This window comes from Procambarus clarkii, chromosome 49 (assembly GCF_040958095.1).
Source record: "Procambarus clarkii isolate CNS0578487 chromosome 49, FALCON_Pclarkii_2.0, whole genome shotgun sequence".
Taxonomy (NCBI): domain Eukaryota; kingdom Metazoa; phylum Arthropoda; class Malacostraca; order Decapoda; family Cambaridae; genus Procambarus; species Procambarus clarkii.
In genome coordinates this window covers 17,092,759-17,117,758 of record NC_091198.1, presented here as the reverse complement: position 1 = coordinate 17,117,758, position 25,000 = coordinate 17,092,759, and the positions used below count along the sequence as shown (strand labels likewise).

General features: G+C 47.0%; 1 protein-coding gene and 1 long non-coding RNA gene across 4 annotated transcripts in view; one reads left to right on the top strand and one right to left on the bottom strand.

Moving 5' to 3' along the window:
* Nucleotides 1-25,000, bottom strand: part of LOC138351331 (uncharacterized) — an 84,418-nt gene that overhangs the window by 26,880 nt on the left and 32,538 nt on the right. The gene's annotated exons all lie outside the window — the stretch shown is intronic.
* Nucleotides 228-25,000, top strand: part of LOC123763220 (serine-rich adhesin for platelets) — a 67,080-nt gene continuing 42,307 nt past the window's right edge. Inside the window, exon 1 of one of the 3 annotated variants that reach the window (XM_069303036.1) lies at nt 228-456. The gene's annotated coding sequence lies outside the window, so the exon portion shown is untranslated. Of the gene's footprint in view, nt 457-16,848; nt 17,009-18,690; nt 18,889-25,000 lie in introns of those variants that run through there. The other 2 variants (XM_045750280.2, XM_045750279.2) reach the window with 2 other exon arrangements.

Here is a 25,000-nt window from a genome sequence, read left to right as displayed (position 1 = left end):
GCCCACACTGGCCCCGCTGCCAGCCGAACCTACAAAGTACCGCAATGTGTCTATTAACCTGAAAATATCGGCCGTTTTATACCTCGAATTTCGTGTTTGGGTCTATTTTGCTACCCACAATAGGCGGGAGGAGTGAAAGATGACCTGCGAGTGGATGAATGGGTAGTAGAGAGTAGAGAAGGAAGGCTGTGGGCCCCGGTGACAAGAGATCCGACCTGTGTCTGAATTAGTAGGTGTCATCCTCCGCTGAGGGCAAGTGCCGTGGTGAGAGCCGTCTCCTCTCCTGCCTAACACACTCACTCCTCTCCTAGTGAGCTCTTAAGAGTGCGTGTGTGGACGATATACACACCCACACACACTACGCTGCCCCCATACACCGTGTCAACACAACACAACGGGAATGTTTGGAGAGCTCCGACAGGCATAAGGAAAGCCACCATCCGAGGCCACACATGTGTAAGTTATCCCTCTAGTTGCTGCTTGGATTAGCGTATGTGTGTGTGTGTCTCGTGTCCTCGTCACTCAGCAGGTGTGTGTCCTACACCTGTACACTAGCATCTGTAACATGTGCTGGGTGTTGCTGAGCCCAGTACACAGTACACAGGCCAACCCCACAACACACTAACGTCTCTGTGTGCATGTGTGGATTATATATTGATCAACAGTGATCAATGTTATAACCAGTCGTGTGAGGTGATCAATTGTATAGAGGGAAGGAGGTGTGGAGTAATAGTATAGGGGGGGAGAGGACACTGTGAGGTTGTGATCAATGAAGTAGAGTTGTAGATTGATCAGCTCTGTGATGTGAGCTTGTGATTAATATTTTGAGGCTATGATCTATGGTGTGGGGGTGGTGATCAATTATGATGGATTGTGATCAATGGTGTGGTGTTGTGAGCCATGGTGTAGTGTTGTAAGCCATGGTCTAGTGTTGTGAGCCATGGTGTAGTGTTGTGAGTCATGGTCTAGTGTTGTGAGCCATGGTCTAGTGTTGTGAGCCATGGTGTAGTGTTGTGAGTCATGGTCTAGTGTTGTGAGCCATGGTCTAGTGTTGTGAGCCATGGTGTAGTGTTGTGAGTCATGTTGTGAGTCATGGTGTAGTGTTGTGAGTCATGCTGTAGTGTTGTGAGTCATGGTCTAGTGTTGTGAGCCATGGTGTAGTGTTGTGAGTCATGGTGTAGTGTTGTGAGTCATGGTGTAGTGTTGTGAGCCATGGTGTAGTGTTGTGAGTCATGGTGTAGTGTTGTGAGCCATGGTCTAGTGTTGTGAGTCATGGTCTAGTGTTGTGAGTCATGGTGTAGTGTTGTGAGTCATGGTGTAGTGTTGTGAGTCATGGTGTAGTGTTGTGAGTCATGGTGTAGTGTTGTGAGCCATGGTGTAGTGTTGTGAGCCATGGTGTAGTGTTGTGAGTCATGGTGTAGTGTTGTGAGTCATGGTGTAGTGTTGTGAGTCATGGTGTAGTGTTGTGAGTCATGGTGTAGTGTTGTGAGTCATGGTGTAGTGTTGTGAGCCATGGTCTAGTGTTGTGAGTCATGGTGTGGTGTTGTGAGCAAAATTTAAAAAAAAAATCCAGTGTTGTTGCTCATGAGGGAATGTGGGTGTGAAAAATGAATGAGGTTATGAGTTGTGGAGCTACAACCAATAGTTACAACAGTTAAATATGAACCTCATCAGGTGTGTTTTGTGAGTAAAGGGATCAAATTATGAGGCGTGGGACGTGGTTGTTGAAACAAGGGTTATAATTGTGGGCATTGGGAGTGCAGGTGTAGTTATAAGCAGTGACGTGCTTTCTCAATATGTTGAGGTTGTAATTAGACTCAATTGTAATTAGATTGTAATTAGAGTTGTGAACAATTGATCCGTTGCTAGATATAACAGTTATGGAGTTGTGGATTGTGCCAGCCGGTCCTCCTAAGGTCCCTAACGTCAAGAAACCGTCGTACTAAAGTGCCCCCTTATCCTAACCTGCCAGAGGACCCAAAACAGAAAACGGGGCAGTATGTCACTAATGTAAATTGTGAATGTACTCACCTGCATGTGCTTGTGGGGGATTGAGCTTCGCCTCTTTGGTTCCGAATGTGAGTCTGAGGTTGTGAGTGGGAGTGGGAGTAAAGGTTTTGTGTGGTTATGAGCCGTGCTTGTGAGCTGTGGTTATGAAATATGGTTGAGTGTGGTTGTGATAGTGGTAATGCGACGTGGTAGTGAAATCCGGTTGTGAGTATGGATGTGTGTATATAGCCATGAGTGTGGTTGTGAGTGATTGTGAGTGTGGTTGTGGTTGTATAAGACTTATGGTAGAATACTGAACGTATTGAACATTTTGATTTTATAAGCGTGATCCACGATGGCTTCTGCCTTGTTCTGTAGTAGCCTCCATGTGTTCTCGCCTTGTTGTGCTTGCGGGGGTTGAGCTCTGGCTCTTTGGTCCCGCCTCTAAACTGTCAATCAACTGGTGTACAGATTCCTGAGCCTACTGGGCTCTATCATATCTACACTTGAAACTGTGTATGGAGTCATCCTCCACCACATCACTGCCTAATGCACTCCATCTGTTAACTACTCTGACAATGACAAAATTCTTTTTAATATCTCTGTGACACATTTTGGTACTCAGTTTCTACTTGTGTGGTGAAAATAAATGTGTTGCTAAATAGTTTGCCTTTGTCGACTTTGTCAGTTTCTCTGAGAATTTTGTACGTGGGGATCATGTCTTCTCTAACTCTCCTGTCTTCAAAAAAAGTGAGGTTTAATTCCCGTAGCATTTTCTCGTAACTCTTACTTTAATCAACTAATTTGATGGCATACAGCTGAATCTCTTCTAACTTCGTCTTGAGTTTAACTAGGTATGGACTTCAGGCTGGAGCTGCATACTCCGGGATTGGTCTGACATATGTGGTGCACAAGGTTCTGAATGATTCCTTACACAAGTTTCTTGTGTGTGTGTGTGTGTGTATTCACCTAGTTGTGCTTGCAGGGGTTGAGCTCTGCTCTTTCGACCCGCCTCTCAACTGTCAATCAACTGTTACTACTATTTTTTTCCATACACATACACACACCCAGGAAGCAGCCCGTAATAGCTGTCTAACTCCCAGGTACTTATTTACTGATAGGTAACAGGGGCAGCGGGGTGAAAGAAACTCTGCCCATTTGTTTCCGCCTCTACCGGGGATCGAACCCGGAACTTTAGGACTTCGAATCCCGGACGCTGTCCACTCAGCCGTCAGGCCCCTGGCAGGCCTAGTGGAGACAGACTCCATACATGTTGACAACAACAACAGACCAGTAGCCTCGGCACCTAGTACACCAGTCGATTGAATGTTGAGAGGCGGGAGTGTAGCGCTGGAGCTCAACCCCGTCAAACACTATCAGGTGAGTACTACTAGATGAGTACACATCCCCACAGAGGGGCTGAGGAAGGCCGTAGCTGAGGCAACTCGTGGATCATTATGTAACAACGTGTTGAAATCTCTCAGTACTGTTATTTACGTCAACATCTTGTATATCTCTAACTCATCTTCCTCATTCAGCTTTCAGCTCTGTAATTACTAGAAATTGAGATGTCTTGTTCGTGTGTGAGTGCTTGCGTGTGTGAGTGTGTGTGCTTGCGTGTGTGAGTGTGTGCTTGCGTGTGTGAGTGTGTGTGCTTGCGTGAGTGTGTGCTTGCGTGTGTGAGTGTGTGTGCTTGCGTGTGTGAGTGTGTGTGCTTGCGTGTGTGCGTGTGTGTGCTTGCGTGTGTGTGTGTGTGTGTGTGTTTGCGTGTGTGCATGTATGATATAATTAGTACCTTTCTCTATGCATATCATTCGACCATTCTTGACTTCCTTAGTACAATGCTTTCCCACTCAAGGGAAGAGTTCATATAGGTGGCACAGGACCCTGAGCCTCTCCTTACTGGCTGAACAACCTCTCCTACGACAAAGAACGTCCCTTTTCGATCGTAGGCGTTACATAAGACCAAAAATAGTCGTACTAGAAAATGGAAGCGGCTGGCATGCAGGCAACATGGTCTCATGCCAGCGGTGGCATGCTGGCAACATGGTCTCATGCCAGCGGTGGCATGCTAGCAACAAGGTCTCATGCCAGCGGTGGCATGCTGGCAACATGGTCTCATGCCAGCGGTGGCATGCTGGCAACATGGTCTCATGCCAGCGGTGGCATGCTAGCAACATGGTCTCATGCCAGCGGTGGCATGCTAGCAACATGGTCTCATGCCAGCGGTGGCATGCTGGCAACATGGTCTCATGCCAGCGGTGGCATGCTAGCAACATGGTCTCATGCCAGCGGTGGCATGCTAGCAACATGGTCTCATGCCAGCGGTGGCATGCTAGCAACATGGTCTCATGCCAGCGGTGGCATGCTAGCAACATGGTCTCATGCCAGCGGTGGCATGCTGGCAACATGGTCTCATGCCAGCGGTGGCATGCTGGCAACATGGTCTCATGCCAGCGGTGGCATGCTAGCAACATGGTCTCATGCCAGCGGTGGCATGCTAGCAACATGGTCTCATGCCAGCGGTGGCATGCTAGCAACATGGTCTCATGCCAGCGGTGGCATGCTGGCAACATGGTCTCATGCCAGCGGTGGCATGCAGGCAACATGGTCTCATGCCAGCGGTGGCATGCTGGCAACATGGTCTCATGCCAGCGGTGGCATGCTAGCAACATGGTCTCATGCCAGCGGTGGCATGCTAGCAACATGGTCTCATGCCAGCGGTGGCATGCTAGCAACATGGTCTCATGCCAGCGGTGGCATGCTGGCAACATGGTCTCATGCCAGCGGTGGCATGCAGGCAACATGGTCTCATGCCAGCGGTGGCATGCTGGCAACATGGTCTCATGCCAGCGGTGGCATGCTAGCAACATGGTCTCATGCCAGCGGTGGCATGCTAGCAACATGGTCTCATGCCAGCGGTGGCATGCTGGCAACATGGTCTCATGCCAGCGGTGGCATGCTAGCAACATGGTCTCATGCCAGCGGTGGCATGCTAGCAACATGGTCTCATGCCAGCGGTGGCATGCTAGCAACATGGTCTCATGCCAGCGGTGGCATGCTAGCAACATGGTCTCATGCCAGCGGTGGCATGCTGGCAACATGGTCTCATGCCAGCGGTGGCATGCTAGCAACATGGTCTCATGCCAGCGGTGGCATGCTAGCAACATGGTCTCATGCCAGCGGTGGCATGCTGGCAACATGGTCTCATGCCAGCGGTAGCATGCTGGCAACATGGTCTCATGCCAGCGGTGGCATGCTGGCAACATGGTCTCATGCCATGTTGCGTATTCACTAAGTGCAAGCCAAACCACTTGGGCTGGACGGTAGAGCGACAGTCTCGCATCATGCAGGTCGGCGTTCAATCCCCGACCGTCCACAAGTGGTTGGGCACCATTCCTTCCCTGCCCCGTCCCATCCCAAATCCTTATCCTGACCCCTTCCCAGTGTTATATAGTCGTAATGGCTTGGCACTTTCCCCCTGATAATTCCCTCCCTCCCGCCACTATGGGGCTTCAGTCACTTAGTACCTTGGTTCTAATTGGGTATATCTTGGGTATATATATACCCAAGTATATATATACCCAAGGTATATCTTGAGGTTATCTTGAGATGATTTCGGAGCACAGCGTCTCTGCGGCCCGGTCCTCGACCACAAGGCAGTGTGCTTGGGACCCTTGTTGTAGCATATCTACTTCAACCATCTACGACTCATTCCTAATGCTCCAGCCTGTGCACTCCACTCTAACCGTTACACATACAAGAGAAGAAATACCGACTACTATCATGTTCATTAATCTCTCTTGCATTAAATTCTTACGGGGGAAGACAGGGACAAGTTACATTTGCGGCAGACACTGGCGAGGACTGTGTCTCCCCTGGATGACGTTGTTCCCAAGACACGCAGACAAATGCCTGTTGACCAATCAACACACTAGAAATACATTCTCAAGTCGATTCACAAGCGACTTGAGAATGGTCCAGGACGGACCGAAACGTCGTCGTCCCTTCACCTTCTAGTGTGTAGTCTGGTCAGCATACTTCAGCCACGTTATTGTGACTCATTGCCTGCATACATATGTCTGCCATTCAATCTACTGCTGAGTGATGAAGTTATCTTGTGAGTGAAGTTTGACTCATAAATGACCACCAAAATATTCAACCCTAGCAAACATGTCACCCAAGAGACGTAAAGCTCTATGATGCGTTTCACACGAGTGTGTATACAAAGCTCGAAATCGCTCCCATCTTACTACGGGATCACCATAGCCCGTGCTACTTGGAACTTTTAGTTCTGAGTAGCTGAATCTAAAAACAACAACAACAACAACCACAACAGCTCCCATCTTGAGCATATACCACTCTCTTGAATGCCCCTCCCCCCCACCCCCCCCCCCCTCACTAACAATACCCTACCGATCATTTATTCGAATTCCGGACAATGCGATGACCTGTGCGAGAGCACTCAGCTCTAGCCTTACTCTCGCTCCACTTGACAAATCGCTATCTTCTCGAGATTCATCTCCTGGACCAGTTTGGTGGACAACCAGAAGTCAGCAACCACACCACCACACCACCAGCACCACCACCATCACCACCACCACACCACCACCATCATCACCACCACCACCATCATCATCACCACCACCACACCAACACCATCACCAACACCACCACCACACCACCACAATCACCACCACCACCTGGAGTTCAGTCATCAACAAACTCACTGTAACTAACTGTGCCACTCTCTTCATCAATTCCTCCTCAGCGATCATTCATTTCTAACCTTTTGGAGCATGTTAGGAAACACACTGGCCCCAGCTGCCTTCATTGTCTACCATCACTGCGTGTAACTTAGCAATAAATTACTTTTATTCTTAAAGTAATTTAATAGTTTCAACAAATTTGTGAGGTTTCTGGGGGTCACTAATCTAAGTGAACCCTGGTCTTAAGTTAAAATATAACAAATGGAAGAGAGAATGAGAGAGAGAGAGAGAGAGAGAGAGAGAGAGAGAGAGAGAGAGAGAGAGAGAGAGAGAGAGAGAGAGAGAGAGAGAGAGAGACAGAGAGAGAGAGAGACAGAGAGAGAGAGAGAGAAAGAGAGAGAGAGAGAGAGAGAGAGAGAGAGAGAGAGAGAGAGAGAGAGAGAGAGAGAGAGAGAGAGAGAGAGAGAGAGAGAGAGAGAGAGAGAGAGACAGAGAGACAGAGAGACAGAGAGAGAGAGAGAGAGAGAGAGAGAGAGAGAGAGACAGAGAGACAGAGAGAGAGAGAGAGAGAGAGAGAGAGAGAGAGAGAGAGAGAGAGAGAGAGAGAGAGAGAGAGAGAGAGAGAGAGAGAGAGAGAGAGACAGAGACAGAGAGACAGAGAGACAGAGAGACAGAGAGAGACAGACAGACAGACAATAAGAACATCACACCCAGACATCATAAACTCCGTAAAGAAACACAAACCTGTCATTTGTCTCGTCTTACTCCAAGGTATAATTAAATCTCATTGTCAGCTGCCTGAAAAGACCGTAGTTAAAAGGATTCTTAACGTCACAGGTGTAGAAGACGCAATTATAAGACAATAAGTGAGGTGCGCGCCAGCGTGAGCCCACACTGGCTCTTCCTGGGCTCAGAGCCTTCGACTACACGCTAATTTGTAAACAATTTACCCATTGTAAATGTTTTACGGTCCGTTACTTGTCATTTTTTTGTTTTCCTAACTTGTAAAAATGTTCACTGGAGGTATTTGCGTGTATGTGATGATTGTTGAAGTGGTTTATAAGAGGAGCGTGTCCTTAATATGTGGTCCAGGGGCCAGATTCACGAAAGTACTTACGCAAGCACTTACGAACGTGTACATCTTTCCTCAATCTCTGGCGGCTTTGGTTACATTTATTAAACAGTTTACAAGCATGAAAACTTGCCAATCAACTGTTGTTATTGTTATAAACAGCCTCCTGGTGCTTCGGAGCTCATTAACTGTTTAATAATTGTAAACAAAGCCGCCAAAGATTGAGAAAAGATGTACAGGTTCGTAAGTGTTTGCGTAACTGCTTCGTGAATCTGGCTCTTGATGACTGTGGTGGTACGCCTGCTTCTCTTATCTTATCTTTAATTGTTCTGGTTTGGTTTAATAAACTTAATCTGAGGGATGACGCTCGGTTTGTAATTAACAATTCTGATCTAAGTATGCGGAGAAAATCGCATGTGAAGAATTAGAGAATGCTGAACGCGTTTTCGGCTCAATTCGCCTTCATCAGAGAAAGATTTGGATAAGGGTATAAATTGGATAAGTTTAGATTTAGGAATGACCTGGGTAAATACTGGTTTGGGAAAAGGGTTGTTGATTTGTGGAACCTATTACCACGTAACATAATAGAAGTAGGGTCCCTTGATTGTTTCAAGCGTAGGTTAGATATATGAGTGGGATTGGGTGGATATAAATAGGAGCTGCCTTGTATGGGCCAATAGGCCTTCTGCAGTTACCTTTATTCGTGTTACTTGCACAGTGCACTAGGGTGCTGGACTGTACAAATAGCATAAGAGTGTTGTTTTAAACGTGAGGAAAGAGATTTACCAGTTTGCCCGATGTAAACACATGCCCACTCATTACCTGGGATGGAGTACACACAACTTGCTACAGACGAGGAAGAGTTCTTAATTAAAATGTATTTAATTGTATTATTATTTTTGAACACTGGGTTAATAACCTTAATTATTAGTCGTAATGAACTGGGTTGAGCCCAGAGTTCAACCCAGTGGATGCTTTTCCCATCACCTTTAGATAATTCTCACTGCATCTGTCTCATCTTGTCCAGCTCTTCTATTGTTTGGTGGGAGAATATAAATCAATTTCCCACTATCGTCACACCTCCCAATTTCGATATTCCTAGTGGATATTTTCGTACTGGTAATCTCCCTTTGCTATTTCTAGTTGTTCAGAGCTCAGGTACAGCTGTAACCTGTACACCTGTGAGTGCGTGAGTGTTTGTGTGTGTCTATGAGATGTGTGTGTTTGTGTGGATATGCTTGTGTGTGTGTGTGTGTGTGTGTGTGTGTGTGAGTGTGGTGTGGAGAGGTGAAGGGAAGATAAGGAAAATTTTTGTTACAGGATTACTCTCAGATCACAGCAGATGTTGTAGGTTGTCAACACTTAATATGTCACACTACTGGGTGTTGGTGGGTGTGTGGTGTGGTATGTTGGTGGGTGTGTGGTGTGGTATGTTGGTGGGTGTGTGGTGTGGTATGTTGGTGGGTGTGTGGTGTGGTATGTTGGTGGGTGTGTGGTGTGGTATGTTGGTGGGTGTGTGGTGTGGTATGTTGGTGGGTGTGTACTAGCTTTGATACTGGGGAGGTGGAGACAGCATACCAGCGTCCATGAGACAGCATACCAGGGACCATGAGACACCATACCAGGGGACCATGAAACAGCATACCAGGGGACCATGAGACAGCATACCAGGGGACCATAAGACAGCATACCAGGGGACCATGAGACAGCATACCAGGGTCCGTGGCACAGCATACCAGGGTCCGTGGCACAGCATACTAGGGACCATGAGACAGCATACCAGGGGACCATGAGACAGCATACCAGGGTCCGTGGCACAGCATACCAGGGTCCGTGGCACAGCATACCAGTGCCTGACGTAGGAGGGGCTAAGGGAGACACGAACAATGAACAACAGACACGACCAACAGCGAAAGGAAAAGAATAATTCGATCCTTGATTCTTGAACTTCAGCACTGAGATCAGATATTCTGAAGAATGTGAAGGTAACGATATTTCGTGGAGGATGTGAGGGGAGGGAGAGGAGGGGAGAGGGAGAGAGGGAGAGAAAGAGAGCGAGATGCAAGGAAGGTCTTGGAGAGGTTTGGGATCCGAGATGAAGTCACCTTGAGTAGTGAGGAAGGGAGCATCTTGGGTACGTTTCTGTGTCCTGGGGGTGTCCTCTCCCACTCTCACTCTCACACACCCCGGCCACCACTCTCACTCTCTCACACACCCCGGCCACCACTCTCATACACCCCGGTCACCACTCTCACTCTCTCACACCTCGGCCACCACTCTCACTCTCACACACCCCGGCCACCACTCTCACTCTCACACACCCCGGCCACCACTCTCTCACACCCCTGTCACCACTCTCACTCTCTCACACCCCGGCCACCACTCTCACTCTCACACACCCCGGCCACCACTCTCTCACACCCCTGTCACCACTCTCTCTCTCTCACACCCCGGCCACCACTCTCGCTCTCACACACCGGCCATCACTCTCTGAACTGCATAATGTAAATGGGGCCTAACCAGAGCAAGATTATGGGGGGTGCTATATTAAGTTGGATTAGGGCATTGCTATTCCAAAGGAAACAGAAAGTTAGTGTAAATGGAGTTAAGTCAGAGTGGGATAATGTTGTTAGTGGAGTGCCTCAGGGCTCTGTCCTGGGACCTCTGTTGTTTATAATATATATCAATGATTTAGATTCAGGTTTGAGTGGCAACATCTGCAAATTTGCCGCTGATACAAAAATCGGTAGGGAAATTAACACGGAAGAAGACTCACTATCACTTCAAGTTGATCTAAATAGGGTTTTGAAATGGTCAAAAGATTGGCACATCAGTTTAATGCTGATAAATGTAAAGTTCTGAGGCTAGGTAATGATGATAGAGTTACAAGATACGAGCTAGATGGTGTTGAGATTGCGAAAGGGATCTGGGAGTTATGATTAGTAAGAATTTAAAACAAAAGGATCAATGCATGAATGTTCGTAATAAGGCAAATAGGACACTTGGATTTATTAATCGCAGCGTTAGTAACAAAACACCTGGTGTTGTTCTTCAGCTATATCTTGCTCTGGTTAGGCCCCATTTAGATTATGCAGTTCAGTTTTGGTCGCCGTACTACAGAATGGATATAAATTCACTTGAACGTGTCCAGCGTAGAGTGACAAAGTTAATTCCCCAAATTAGAAATCTTTCATATGAAGAAAGATTAACAAAGCTTAAATTGCATTCACTGGAAAGGCGAAGAGTTAGGGGTGACATGATAGAGGTTTACAAGTGGATGAATGGACATAACAAAGGATATTAATAGGGTATTAAAAGTATCAACACAAGACAGAACAGGAAACAATGGCTATAAATTGGATAAGTTTAGATTTAGGAAAGACTTGGGTAAATACTGGTTCGGTAACAGGGTTGTTGATTTGTAGAACCAATTAACCGCGTAACGTGGTGGAGGTGGGGTCCCTCGATTGTTTCAAGCGTGGGTTGGACATGTATATATGAGTGGGATTGGGTGGTTATAAATAGGAGCTGCCTCGTATAGGCCAATAGACCTTCTGCAGTTACCTTTGTTCTTATGGATACCAATAACAAGAGTATACCAATATACAGTATACCAGTAATGGGACCAGACCCAAGCCGGATATGGCATCCAGTTGACAGGACCCGGGTTCGAGCCCCACATCCCTTAGGAGCTCAACCCCCTTCACTGGCGGGAGAGACGTGACAGGAAGACAGGAACGTGCCATAGAGATGTGTTATAAGTTTACCGTTAGTGGAGGAGGGGTGGGTCTTCCCGTCGTGGAGGGGGGGAGGGGTATACCAGGTAAACCATTACCCCCCCCCCCAACCACGACAGCGGGATTTCCACCCACATGTTTGCCAAGTGCCCAGTTCTTGCTGAATATTTGTTGATGACTAATATGTATATACCCATTGTTGTAGTCGTGCTTGTCGTGGTGTGTGTGTGTGTCGTGGTGTGTGTGTGTGTCGTGGTGTGTGTGTGTTTACTAGTTGTGTTTACTAGTTGTGTTTACTAGTTGTGTTTTTGCGGGGGTTGAGCTTTGCTCTTTCGCCTCTCAACTGTCAATCAACTGTTTACTAACTACTTTTTTTTTCCCCACACCACACACACACACACACCCCAGGAAGCAGCCCGTGACAGCTGACTAACTCCCAGGTACCGATTTACTGCTAGGTAACAGGGGCACTTAGGGTGAAAGAAACTTTGCCCATTTGTTTCTGCCTCGTGCGGGAATCGAACCCGCGCCACAGAATTACAAGTCCTGCGCGCTATCCACCAGGCTACGAGGCCTATATGTGTGTCGTGGTGTGTGTGTCGTGGTGTGTGTGTGTGTCGTGGTGTATGTGTGTCGTGGTGTGTGTGTGTGTCGTGGTGTGTGTGTCGTGGTGTGTGTGTGTGTCGTGGTGTGTGTGTGTGTCGTGGTGTGTGTGTGTGTCGTGGTGTGTGTGTGTCGTGGTGGTGTGTGTCGTGGTGTGTGTGTGTCGTGGTGTGTGTGTCGTGGTGTGTGTGTGTGTCGTGGTGTGTGTGTGTGTCGTGGTGTGTGTGTGTCGTGGTGGTGTGTGTCGTGGTGTGTGTGTGTGTGTCGTGGTGTGTGTGTGTGTCGTGGTGTGTGTGTGTGTCGTGGTGTGTGTGTGTCGTGGTGTGTGTGTGTGTCGTGGTGTGTGTGTGTCGTGGTGTGTGTGTGTGTGTCGTGGTGTGTGTGTGTGTGTCGTGGTGTGTGTGTGTGTCGTGGTGTATGTGTGTCGTGGTGTGTGTGTGTGTCGTGGTGTGTGTGTCGTGGTGTGTGTGTGTGTCGTGGTGTGTGTGTGTGTCGTGGTGTGTGTGTGTCGTGGTGGTGTGTATGTGTGTGTCGTGGTGTGTGTGTGTGTGTCGTGGTGTGTGTGTGTGTGTCGTGGTGTGTGTGTGTCGTGGTGTGTGTGTGTCGTGGTGTGTGTGTGTGTGTCGTGGTGTGTGTGTGTCGTGGTGTGTGTGTGTCGTGGTGTGTGTGTGTGTGTCGTGGTGTGTGTGTGTGTGTCGTGGTGTGTGTGTGTGTGTCGTGGTGTGTGTGTGTGTGTCGTGGTGTGTGTGTGTGTCGTGGTGTATGTGTGTCGTGGTGTATGTGTGTCGTGGTGTGTGTGTGTGTGTCGTGGTGTGTGTGTGTGTCGTGGTGTGTGTGTGTCGTGGTGTGTGTGTGTCGTGGTGTGTGTGTGTGTGTCGTGGTGTGTGTGTGTGTGTCGTGGTGTGTGTGTGTGTCGTGGTGTGTGTGTGTGTGTCGTGGTGTGTGTGTGTGTCGTGGTGTGTGTGTGTGTGTGTGTGTGTCGTGGTGTGTGTGTGTGTCGTGGTGTGTGTGTGTGTGTGTCGTGGTGTGTGTGTGTCGTGGTGTGTGTGTCGTGGTGTGTGTGTGTGTGTCGTGGTGTGTGTGTGTCGTGGTGTGTGTGTGTGTCGTGGTGTGTGTGTGTCGTGGTGTGTGTGTGTGTCGTGGTGTGTGTGTGTCGTGGTGTGTGTGTGTGTCGTGGTGTGTGTGTGTCGAGGTGTGTGTCGTGGTGTGTGTGTGTGTCGTGGTGTGTGTGTGTGTGTGTCGTGGTGTGTGTGTGTGTCGTGGTGTGTGTGTGTGTCGTGGTGTGTGTGTGTGTGTCGTGGTGTGTGTGTGTCGTGGTGTGTGTGTGTCGTGGTGTGTGTGTGTGTCGTGGTGTGTGTGTGTGTCGTGGTGTGTGTGTGTCGTGGTGTGTGTGTGTGTCGTGGTGTGTGTGTGTCGTGGTGTGTGTGTGTGTGTCGTGGTGTGTGTGTGTCGTGGTGTGTGTGTGTGTCGTGGTGTGTGTGTGTGTCGTGGTGTGTGTGTGTCGTGGTGTGTGTGTGTCGTGGTGTGTGTCGTGGTGTGTGTGTGTCGTGGTGTGTGTGTGTCGTGGTGTGTGTGTGTCGTGGTGTGTGTCGTGGTGTTTGTGTGTCGTGGTGTGTGTGTGTCCTGGTGTGTGTGTGTCGTGGTGTGTGTGTCGTGGTGTGTGTCGTGGTGTGTGTGTGTGTCGTGGTGTGTGTGTGTCGTGGTGTGTGTGTGTCGTGGTGTGTGTGTCGTGGTGTGTGTCGCGGTGTGTGTGTCGTGGTGTGTGTGTCGTGGTGTGTGTGTCGTGGTGTGTGTGTCGTGGTGTGTGTGTGTCGTGGTGTGTGTGTCGTGGTGTGTGTGTCGTGGTGTGTGTCGCGGTGTGTGTCGTGGTGTGTGTGTGTCGTGGTGTGTGTGTGTCGTGGTGTGTGTGTGTCGTGGTGTGTGTCGTGGTGTGTGTGTGTCGTGGTGTGTGTCGTGGTGTGTGTGTGTCGCGGTGTGTGTCGTGGTGTGTGTGTGTCGTGGTGTGTGTGTGTCGTGGTGTGTGTGTGTGTGTCGTGGTGTGTGTGTGTCGTGGTGTGTGTCGTGGTGTGTGTGTACTCACCTAGTTGTACTCACCTAGTTGTGTCTGCAGGATCGAGCATTGACTCTTGGATCCCGCCTTTCGAGCATCGGTTGTTTACAGCAATGACTCCTGTCCCATTTCCCTATCATACCTGGTTTTAAAATTATGAATAGTATTTGCTTCCACAACCTGTTCCTGAAGTGCATTCCATTTCCCCACTACTCTCACGCTAAAAGAAAACTTTCTAACATCTCTGTGACTCATCTGAGTTTCAAGCTTCCATCCATGTCCTCTCGTTCTGTTACTATTCCGTGTGAACATTTCGTCTATGTCCACTCTGTCAATTCCTCTGAGTATCTTATACGTTCCTATCATGTCCCACCTCTCCCTTCTTCTTTCTAGTGTCGTAAGGCACAGTTCCCTCAGGCGCTCTTCATACCCCATCCCTCGTAGCTCTGGGACGAGTCTCGTTGCAAACCTCTGAACCTTTTCCAGTTTCATTATATGCTTCTTCAGATGTGTGTGTCGTGGTGTGTGTGTGTCGTGGTGTGTGTCGTGGTGTGTGTGTGTGTGTCGTGGTGTGTGTGTGTGTCGTGGTGTGTGTGTGTGTGTGTCGTGGTGTGTGTGTGTGTGTGTGTCGTGGTGTGTGTGTGTGTCGTGGTGTGTGTGTGTGTGTGTGTCGTGGTGTGTGTGTGTGTCGTGGTGTGTGTGTGTGTGTGTGTCGTGGTGTGTGTGTGTCGTGGTGTGTGTGTGTGTAGTGGTGGTGTGTCGTGGTGTGTGTGTGTAGTGGTGTGTGTGTGTGTCGTGGTGTGAGTGTGTCTCATGGTGTGTGTGTGTGTCGTGGTGTGTGTGTGTGTCGTGGTGTGTGTGTGTGTCGTGGTGTGTGTGTGTGTCGTGGTGTGTGTATGTGTCGTGGTGTGTGTGTGTGTCGTGGTGTGTGTGTGTCGTGGTGTGTGTGTGTGTCGTGGTGTGTGTGTGTCGTGGTGTGTCGTGGTGTGTGTGTGTGTCGTGGTGTGTGTGTGTCGTGGTGGTGTGTGTGTGTCGTGGTGTGTGTGTGTGTCGTGGTGTGTGTGTGTCGTGGTGGTGTGTGTGTGTCGTGGTGTGTGTGTCGTGGTGTGTGTGTCGTGGTGTGTGTGTCGTGGTGTGTGTGTGTGTCGTGGTATGTGTGTCGTGGTGTGTGTGTGTCGTGGTGTGTGTGTGTGTCGTGGTGTGTGTGTGTGTCGTGGTGTGTGTGTGTCGTGGTGTGTGTGTGTTTCGTGGTGTGTGTGTGTGTCATGGTGGTGTGTGTGTCGTGGTGTGTGTGTGTCGTGGTGTGTGTGTGTGTCGTGGTGTGTGTGTGTGTCGTGGTGTGTATGTGTGTCGTGGTGGTGTGTGTCGTGGTGGTGTGTGTGTCGTGGTGTGTGTGTGTGTCGTGGTGTGTGTCGCGTGGAGTGTGTGTGTCGTGGTGTGTGTGTGTCGTGGTGTGTGTGTGTGTCGTGGTGTGTGTGTCGTGGTGTGTGTGTGTGTCGTGGTGTGTGTGTCGTGGTGTGTGTGTGTCGTGGTGTGTGTCGTGGTGTGTGTGTGTCGTGGTGGTGTGTGTCGTGGTGTGTGTGTGTGTGTCGTGGTGTGTGTGTGTGTCGTGGTGTGTGTGTGTGTCGTGGTGTGTGTGTGTCGTGGTGTGTGTGTGTGTCGTGGTGTGTGTGTGTCGTGGTGTGTGTGTGTCGTGGTGTGTGTGTGTGTCGTGGTGTGTGTGTGTGTCGTGGTGTGTGTGTGTCGTGGTGTGTGTCGTGGTGGTGTGTGTGTCGTGGTGTGTGTGTGTCGTGGTGTGTGTGTGTGTCGTGGTGTGTGTGTGTGTCGTGGTGGTGTGTGTCGTGGTGTGTGTGTGTGTCGTGGTGTGTGTGTGTGTCGTGGTGGTGTGTGTGTCGTGGTGTGTGTGTGTGTCGTGGTGTGTGTGTCGTGGTGTGTGTGTGTCGTGGTGTGTGTGTGTCGTGGTGTGTGTGTGTCGTGGTGTGTGTGTGTCGTGGTGGTGTGTGTGTCGTGGTGTGTGTGTGTCGTGGCGTGTGTGTCGTGGTTGAGGCTCTATGCCCTTATCTTCTTGAGACCATCTTGGGATGATTTCGGGCTTAGCGTCCCCGCGGCCCGGTCCTTGACCAGACCTATTTGTTAAACACCCCCAGGAAGCAGCCCCTAGCAGATGTCTAACTCCCAGGTACCTATTTACTGCTAGGGTGAACAGGGACATCGGTGTGTAAGAAACTGCCCATTTGTTTTCACCTCCGTCGGGGAACGAACCCTGGAACTCAGGGCTACGAATCCCTAGCGCTGTCCACTCAGCCGTCACGCACCTAGACAGGCGGAGCTTGTACACACTGACAGTATACCTGGACTACGACCCATGCTGATGCGTCAGTGTTTCAGCTGCTCATTTGATGTACAAGTTAGCAGCGTTATCAGGCAAGTTACGACATCAAACTGCAGGATTAACCTTCGCATCTCAACGTGACAACTTTATTATATCATTAGTAAATACCCAATTAGCATTGCTTGATACTTTCACCATTGTTATCTTCTACACTCTGGTTCATCATTCCTCACTGCTTTGTTTAATGAATTGTCATTGTTCCTCTTTATATCTCCTTGTTCGTTTAATGATATGAGTTATCAGCTCAAGTACTTGGTCGTCAGTAGGTCATCCAGTTCCCTCACGCCACCTGTGTCACAGTGCTTGAACTGAGCCATTGTTCAGGGGCTCATTATCAGGCTATTCAACTCCACTAATCATGCACAAACACTTCATGAAGTTCCGAACGGTTTCAACCTTTGTACTTGGAGGATTGGGACACGCTGTAGTTAAGGAGTGACGTCAACGAGGCATTTGGTGAGCTTACTCGTCCACTTATGGTGTGAAGAGTGTGGGTCTCTCGGCCCTCTCTCAGTGTGGTGACAGGGGCGGACGACCTCTCACAGTGTAGTGACAGGGACGGACGACCTCTCACTGTGTGGTGACAGGGGCGGACGACCTCTCACAGTGTAGTGACAGGGGCGGACGACCTCTCACAGTGTGGTGACAGGGGCGGACGACCTCTCACAGTGTGGTGACAGGGGCGGACGACCTCTCTCAGTGTGGTGACAGGGGCGGACGACCTCTCACAGTGTGGTGACAGGGGCGGACGACCTCTCACAGTGTGGTGACAGGGGCGGACGACCTCTCACAGTGTAGTGACAGGGGCGGACGACCTCTCTCAGTGTGGTGACAGGGGCGGACGACCTCTCTCAGTGTGGTGACAGGGGCGGACGACCTCTCTCAGTGTGGTGACAGGGGCGGACGACCTCTCACAGTGTGGTGACAGGGGCGGACGACCTCTCACAGTGTAGTGACAGGGGCGGACGACCTCTCTCAGTGTGGTGACAGGGGCGGACGACCTCTCACAGTGTGGTGACAGGGGCGGACGACCTCTCACAGTGTAGTGACAGGGGTGGACGACCTCTCTCAGTGTGGTGACAGGGGCGGACGACCTCTCACAGTGTGGTGACAGGGGCGGACGACCTCTCTCAGTGTGGTGACAGGGGCGGACGACCTCTCTCAGTGTGGTGACAGGGGCGGACGACCTCTCACAGTGTAGTGACAGGGGCGGACGATCTCTCACAGTGTAGTGACAGGGGCGGACGACCTCTCACAGTGTGGTGACAGGGGCGGACGACCTCTCACAGTGTAGTGACAGGGGCGGACGACCTCTCACAGTGTGGTGACAGGGGCGGACGACCTCTCACAGTGTGGTGACAGGGGCGGACGACCTCTCACAGTGTGGTGACAGGGGCGGACGACCTCTCACAGTGTGGTGACAGGGGCGGACGACCTCTCACAGTGTGGTGACAGGGGCGGACGACCTCTCACAGTGTGGTGACAGGGGCGGACGACCTCTCACAGTGTGGTGACAGGGGCGGACGACCTCTCACAGTGTGGTGACAGGGGCGGACGACCTCTCACAGTGTAGTGACAGGGGCGGACGACCTCTCACAGTGTGGTGACAGGGGCGGACGACCTCTCACAGTGTGGTGACAGGGGCGGACGACCTCTCACAGTGTGGTGACAGGGGCGGACGACCTCTCACAGTGTAGTGACAGGGGCGGACGACCTCTCACAGTGTGGTGACAGGGGCGGACGACCTCTCACAGTGTAGTGACAGGGGCGGACGACCTCTCACAGTGTGGTGACAGGGGCGGACGACGTCTCACAGTGTAGTGACAGGGGCGGACGACCTCTCACAGTGTGGTGACAGGGGCGGACGACCTCTCACAGTGTAGTGACAGGGGCGGACGACCTCTCACAGTGTAGTGACAGGGGCGGACGACCTCTCACAGTGTGGTGACAGGGGCGGACGACCTCTCACAGTGTAGTGACAGGGGCGGACGACCTCTCACAGTGTAGTGACAGGGGCGGACGACCTCTCACAGTGTAGTGACAGGGGCGGACGACCTCTCACAGTGTAGTGACAGGGGCGGACGACCTCTCACAGTGTAGTGACAGGGGCGGACGACCTCTCAGTGTGGTGACAGGGGCGGACGACCTCTCACAGTGTGGTGACAGGGGCGGACGACCTCTCACAGTGTGGTGACAGGGGCGGACGACCTCTCACAGTGTGGTGACAGGGGCGGACGACCTCTCACAGTGTAGTGACAGGGGCGGACGACCTCTCACAGTGTAGTGACAGGGGCGGACGACCACCACCGCCCACATGGGCGTCACACAAAGGAAAGGTGACCTATTAAGACCAACCTGAATCACATTTCTCTCTCCTGTCTTAGTCCATAATATAAACATATCAACTTACCCGCTCATGTGACTCCCACTTGAACTGCAGGCGATGAGTCACAGTAACGAGGCTCAAGAATGTTGACCAGACCACACACTAGAAGGTGAAGGGACGACGACGTTTCGGTCCGTCCTGGACCATTCTCAATCGACTTGAGAATGGTCCAGGACCGAAACGTCGTCGTCCCTTCACCTTCTACTGTGTGGTCTGGTCAACATTCCCACTTGAATTAGTAATATATATATTGAGTGTTCTTAATATACATGTAAAATGAAACTGGAGTTATGACGTCAATATGTTTAGAGTTAATTTAGATCTGTGATTACTGGTCTCTTGTATGGTAATGAGGAGAAAGGTTGTGGTGAAACAGATGAGTGATAGGGTCGTTAGAGTGTTTAGAGACAGTGTTGTTGACCTCAGCACGAGCGGGACAGGACACAACACTTCAACAACCAAGGGATCAAAGTCTTGACATTATAAGTTTCGAATGAAAGTACATATAGCACATATCTACGACACAGTTCGCTCAGTTCTCAACATTCTTGAAATAAGTTTATTGAGGTAAAATACACACCAAGGGATGAGGCAGCTCAAGCTATTCTTATCCCGTTAACATTCTTGGGGTTATATTGAGATGATGTCGGGGCTTAGCGTCTCCGCGGCCCGGTCTTCGACCAGGGCCTCCTTTTTGTTACACATCCCCCAGGAAGCAGCCCGTAACAGCTGTCTAACTCCCAGGTACCTATTTACTGCTAGGTAAATAGGGGGCATCAGGGTGAAAGTAACTCAGCCCATTTGTTTCCGCCTCCACCGGGGATCGAACCTGAAACCTTTGGACTACGAATACCGAGCGCTGTCCACTCAGCCGTCAGGCCTCCCCTTTCTCAATTTTGTTTTTATTTTTATTTTACTGTTTTCTACGGGGAGAGGGAGGGGGGGGGTACCCGGCGTTCCCCGGGTCTCTTCGTATCCTGTCAGCCCATGTATCTACCCATCTATCATCTATTTCTCCATCTATCCGTCCATCCACTTAAATATACATCTATCCATCTATTTATCAATCTTTCTATTCATATATCCAACCATCTATCATTCGCATGCCCATCTATATATCTATTGATCCATTCATCCATCTACTCATCTATCCGTTTATCAATCCATATAATATCCCTCCATGTATCCATCCATGTTCATTTATCCATCTATCCATCCATCTATCCGTCCAACCATTCATGTATCTATCCATCTTATCATCTATCCATCCATCTATCCGTATATCTATCCATATATCCATCCATCTACTAATCTATACATCCATATCCATCTACTCACCTGTGTATCGATCTATCTATCCGGCTCTATCACTCCATCTATCCCATGCATCTACTCCTATATTCTATCCATCTTCTCCATTAACTCGTCTCCTTCCCTTCGACATCACCCCCCAGCCTATCCCCCCTAACCTTCGCCCCATCCCCCCCCCCCCTTCAATATTACAAATCCCATAATAAGAGGAAGCGACACCACTGTCTTATAATATAAATAATATTATAACAACATTCACATATAATAGTTCACCCTTTCTAATATAGTTTTCTACAGGAAGGGGAAACTTTAAAATATAATTTTCGTGTTTTTCTTTATATTATGGTCTAAAAAGCAGGAAAATATATGTTAATTTCCCCGAGATCAATGAATAATGGTGTATATTTCTATATGAACAAAAAACATATTGAATTTCTTTTTTTTTCAATATATTTTTATATAGTATTTGGGGAGTGCTACAAATTGTCGTAGGGGTGTGAATGTGACCCTGGCACGCTGTTCTCTCTTGAATTATGGCAACCCCGACTAGCTTATGATAATCCCGTACCCCAGACCACTCCCCCTGCAAGGTTGGGTGAGGCTAGCCCCGAGCGTCTGTCCTCCAACATATTCTCTCTCTCTTATAGGTATTTATGCGTGTTGAATATAGATGTGCTTGGGATATAAGAGATGTGTTTGGAGTACTTGAGATGCGGTTGGTTAATAGATACCCAAGATGTATATAGAATATGGAACATGTGTTTGGAATACATATGTGCTTGCGATATAAGTGTGTTTGGGATATAGATGTGTTTGGGATATATACGTGTTTGTGGTATATATATATGTGTTTGTGGTATATATATATATATATATATATGTGTTTGTGGTATATATACGTGTTTGTGGTATATATATGTGTTTGTGGTATATATATATATATATATATATATATATATATATATATATATATATATATATATAAATATATATATATATATATATATATATATATATATAACTATATATATATATATATAAATATATATATATATATATATATATATATATATATAAATATATATATATATATATATATATATATAAATATATATATATATATATATATATATATATATATATATATATATAAATATATATATATATATATATATATATAAATATATATATATATATATATATATATATATATATATATATATATATATATATATATATATATGTGTGTGTGTTTGTGGTATATATATATGTGTTTGTGGTATATATACGTGTTTGTGGTATATATATATATATATATATATATATATATATATATATATATATATATATATATATATATTATTAAATATGACCGAAAAAGTAAGATTAATAATTCTAACACGAATTTTCTCAATCTTTCGTACATTACGCTTCACTGTTGGAGGTAAATCAAAAATCACTTCTCCAAAATTCATTTTTATTTCTAGTCTGACGCGACACGGGCGCGTTTCGTAAAACTTATTACATTTTCAAAGACTTCACAAATACACAACTGATTAGAACTTGCGTTTCCTTGAGGTGGGTAGAATATAGTTGTGCAATTCTACCCACCTCAAGACTCCGCTCCAATATAGAAGCATCAAGAAATATGGACCAATAGGCTTTCTACAAACACTTCTATTCAATACCCATTGTTTCTGTTCTGTCTTGTGTTGATACTTTTAATACCCTATTAATATCCCCTAGTGTTCTGTCTTGTGTTAATGCCACATCACCCTTCCCACCTCACTCAAATGTAATGCCACATCACCCTTCCCACCTCACTCAAATGTAGATATAAAATCAGGGAAACGCAAGTTCTAATCAGTTGTGTATTTGTGAAGTCTTTGAAAATGTAATAAGTTTTACGAAACGCGCCCGTGTCGCGTCAGACTAGAAATAAAAATGAATTTTGGAGAAGTGATTTTTGATTTACCTCCAACAGTGAAGCGTAATGTACGAAAGATTGAGAAAATTCGTGTTAGAATTATTAATCTTACTTTTTCGGTCATATTTAATAATATATGTCTACAGGAAAGACTGCTACCAAAATATACTAATATATATATATATATATATATATATATATATATATATATATATATATATATATATATATATATATATATATATATATATATGTGTTTGTGGTATATATATATATATATATATATATATATATATATATATATATATATGTATATATATATATATATATATATTATATATATATATATATATATATATATATATGTGTTTGTGGTATATATATATATATATATATATATATATATATATATATATATATATATATATATATATATATATATGTCGTACCTAGTAGCCATAACGCACTTCTCAGCCTAATATGCAAGGCCCAATTTGCCTAGTAAGCCAAGTTTTCATGAATTAATTATTTTTCGACTATCTAACCTACCTAACCTAACCTAACCTAACTTTTTCGGCTACCTAACCTAACCTAACCTATAAAGATAGGTTAGGTTAGGTTAGGTAGGGTTGGTTAGGTTTGGTCATATATCTACGTTCATTTTTAGTCCAATAAAAAAAAATTGACCTCATACATCATCAAATGGGTAGCTTTATCATTTCATAAGAAAAAAATTAGAGAAAATATATTAATTCAAGAAAACTTGGCTTATTAGGCAAATCGGGCCTTGCATAGTAGGCTGACAAGTGCGTTCTGGCTACTAGGTACGACATATATATATATATATATATATATATATGTGTGTGTGTGTGTGTGTGTGTTTGTGGTATATATATATATATGTGTTTGTGGTATATATATATGTGTTTGTGGTATATATATATGTGTTTGTGGTATATAATATGTGTTTGTGGTATATATACGTGTTTGTGGTATATATATATATATGTGTTTGTGGTATATATACGTGTTTGTGGTATATAAGATGTGTATAAAGATATAAGTGCTGGGAAAGTCATTAAAGTTATAAAGCAGCACGAGAGAGAGAGATGGAAGACGAAATATTCCACAAGTGAAGAACCAGGTGTTCCTGGAGGTGATATAAGGAGTACCTCACAGGAGGGAAGCAGAGGGTCATGATGAGAGCAGCGAGTGATCACTGCCACAAGGGTCAGTGTGAGAGCTCATCTTGTTTCTGGCACTTGCAACAGACTTGCCAGAGATAATTATTTCTCTATATCAATACACACAGAAACCACAATTGCGTGATGCATCAAGTGAACAAAGCCATGACCATGGGAGCCGGTCGGCCGAGCGGACAGCATGCTGGACTTGTGATCCTGTGGTCTCGGGTTCGATCCCGGGCGCCGGCGAGAAACAATGGGCAGAGTTTCTTTCACCCTATGCCCCTGTTACCTAGCATTAAAATAGGTACCTGGGTGTTAGTCAGCTGTCACGGGCTGCTTCCTGGGGGTGGAGGCCTGGTCGAGGACCGGGCCGCGGGGACACTAAAGCCCCGAAATCGTCTCAAGATAACCTCAAGATGACCATGTCGTAGCTCAGTCGATTAAGACAGCGTCTGGGATAATCTCGGACGCAGGTTCGAATCCTCGTCACGGCCATTGTGGATTTGTTCTGTTGATTTCTCCATATCAATGTTTGCAGGTGGTGAAAAACTCTATGGAAGAATCAGAACAGAAGGGGATTGTGATGTCCTACATAGGGATCATGTCATATTAAAGGTGACTTGAGAAATGGATGCTAGACTTTAATCTAACCAAATGCAATGTGATAATGATAAGTGGTGAGAAGACTCATACAGCAATATAGAATGTAGCAAGACCTGGGAGTAGACATACTTCATGTCTAGTGCTGGGAACTGCTTGCTGAGAGCACAGTCATGCCTTCTGAAATATGTTTCAACCATGAATGAGAGCTTAGCCATTTTGGCAACATCATGTCTGCTGACGGATTGTTCTGTTATTATATGTAGAAAAGAATCCCTGTATTGCATACAAGGCAATCATGCCAACTCGAGCATAACCTCTGCAACATTGCCCAATCTGTGCTGATAATATTTGGAGACATAGACTAGGGACCAATAAGCCGGAATGACCCAATCAGTTTAGCCTCGCCAGGCACGATAGATATTTAGAGTACATTTAAAGTCCTCAGGCAGAACAGGCTTTGCAGGATGTCTGTTATGCAAGGCAGATGATTCAGCTGTCATAGGTATTTAGGTTGTGTAACACAGTGTAGGTTACACTACATATGACGCTACATATGTCACTTGAGCAGTGGTGTTACCTCGTGGACTCTACCCCTCAAGTGGACACTTGTACACCCATCCACTTCCCTGCCACACCCCCTACCAACGGAACTACAACTTGTGACGTGTTGTAGTTTAAACTGAGGTTGTGTGTGACGTGTTGTAGTTTACACTGAGGTTGTGTGTGAATGTTGTAGTTTACACTGAGGTTGTGTGTGAATGTTGTAGTTTACACTGAGGTTGTGTGTGAATGTTGTAGTTTACACTGAGGTTGTGTGTGAATGTTGTAGTTTACACTGAGGTAGTTCATTGATGTGCTTCTTAAGATTTGGGCAGCATACAACTGCTGCATATTCCAGTTTTGGTCTGACGAAGGTCATGAACAGTTTCTTCAGTATTTCACCATCCATATAATTAAGAGCAAGTGTGAAGAAGGAAAGTGACACATCCGCTCCTCTCACAATGTTCTTTATGTGTTCCTCTGACGACACTTTA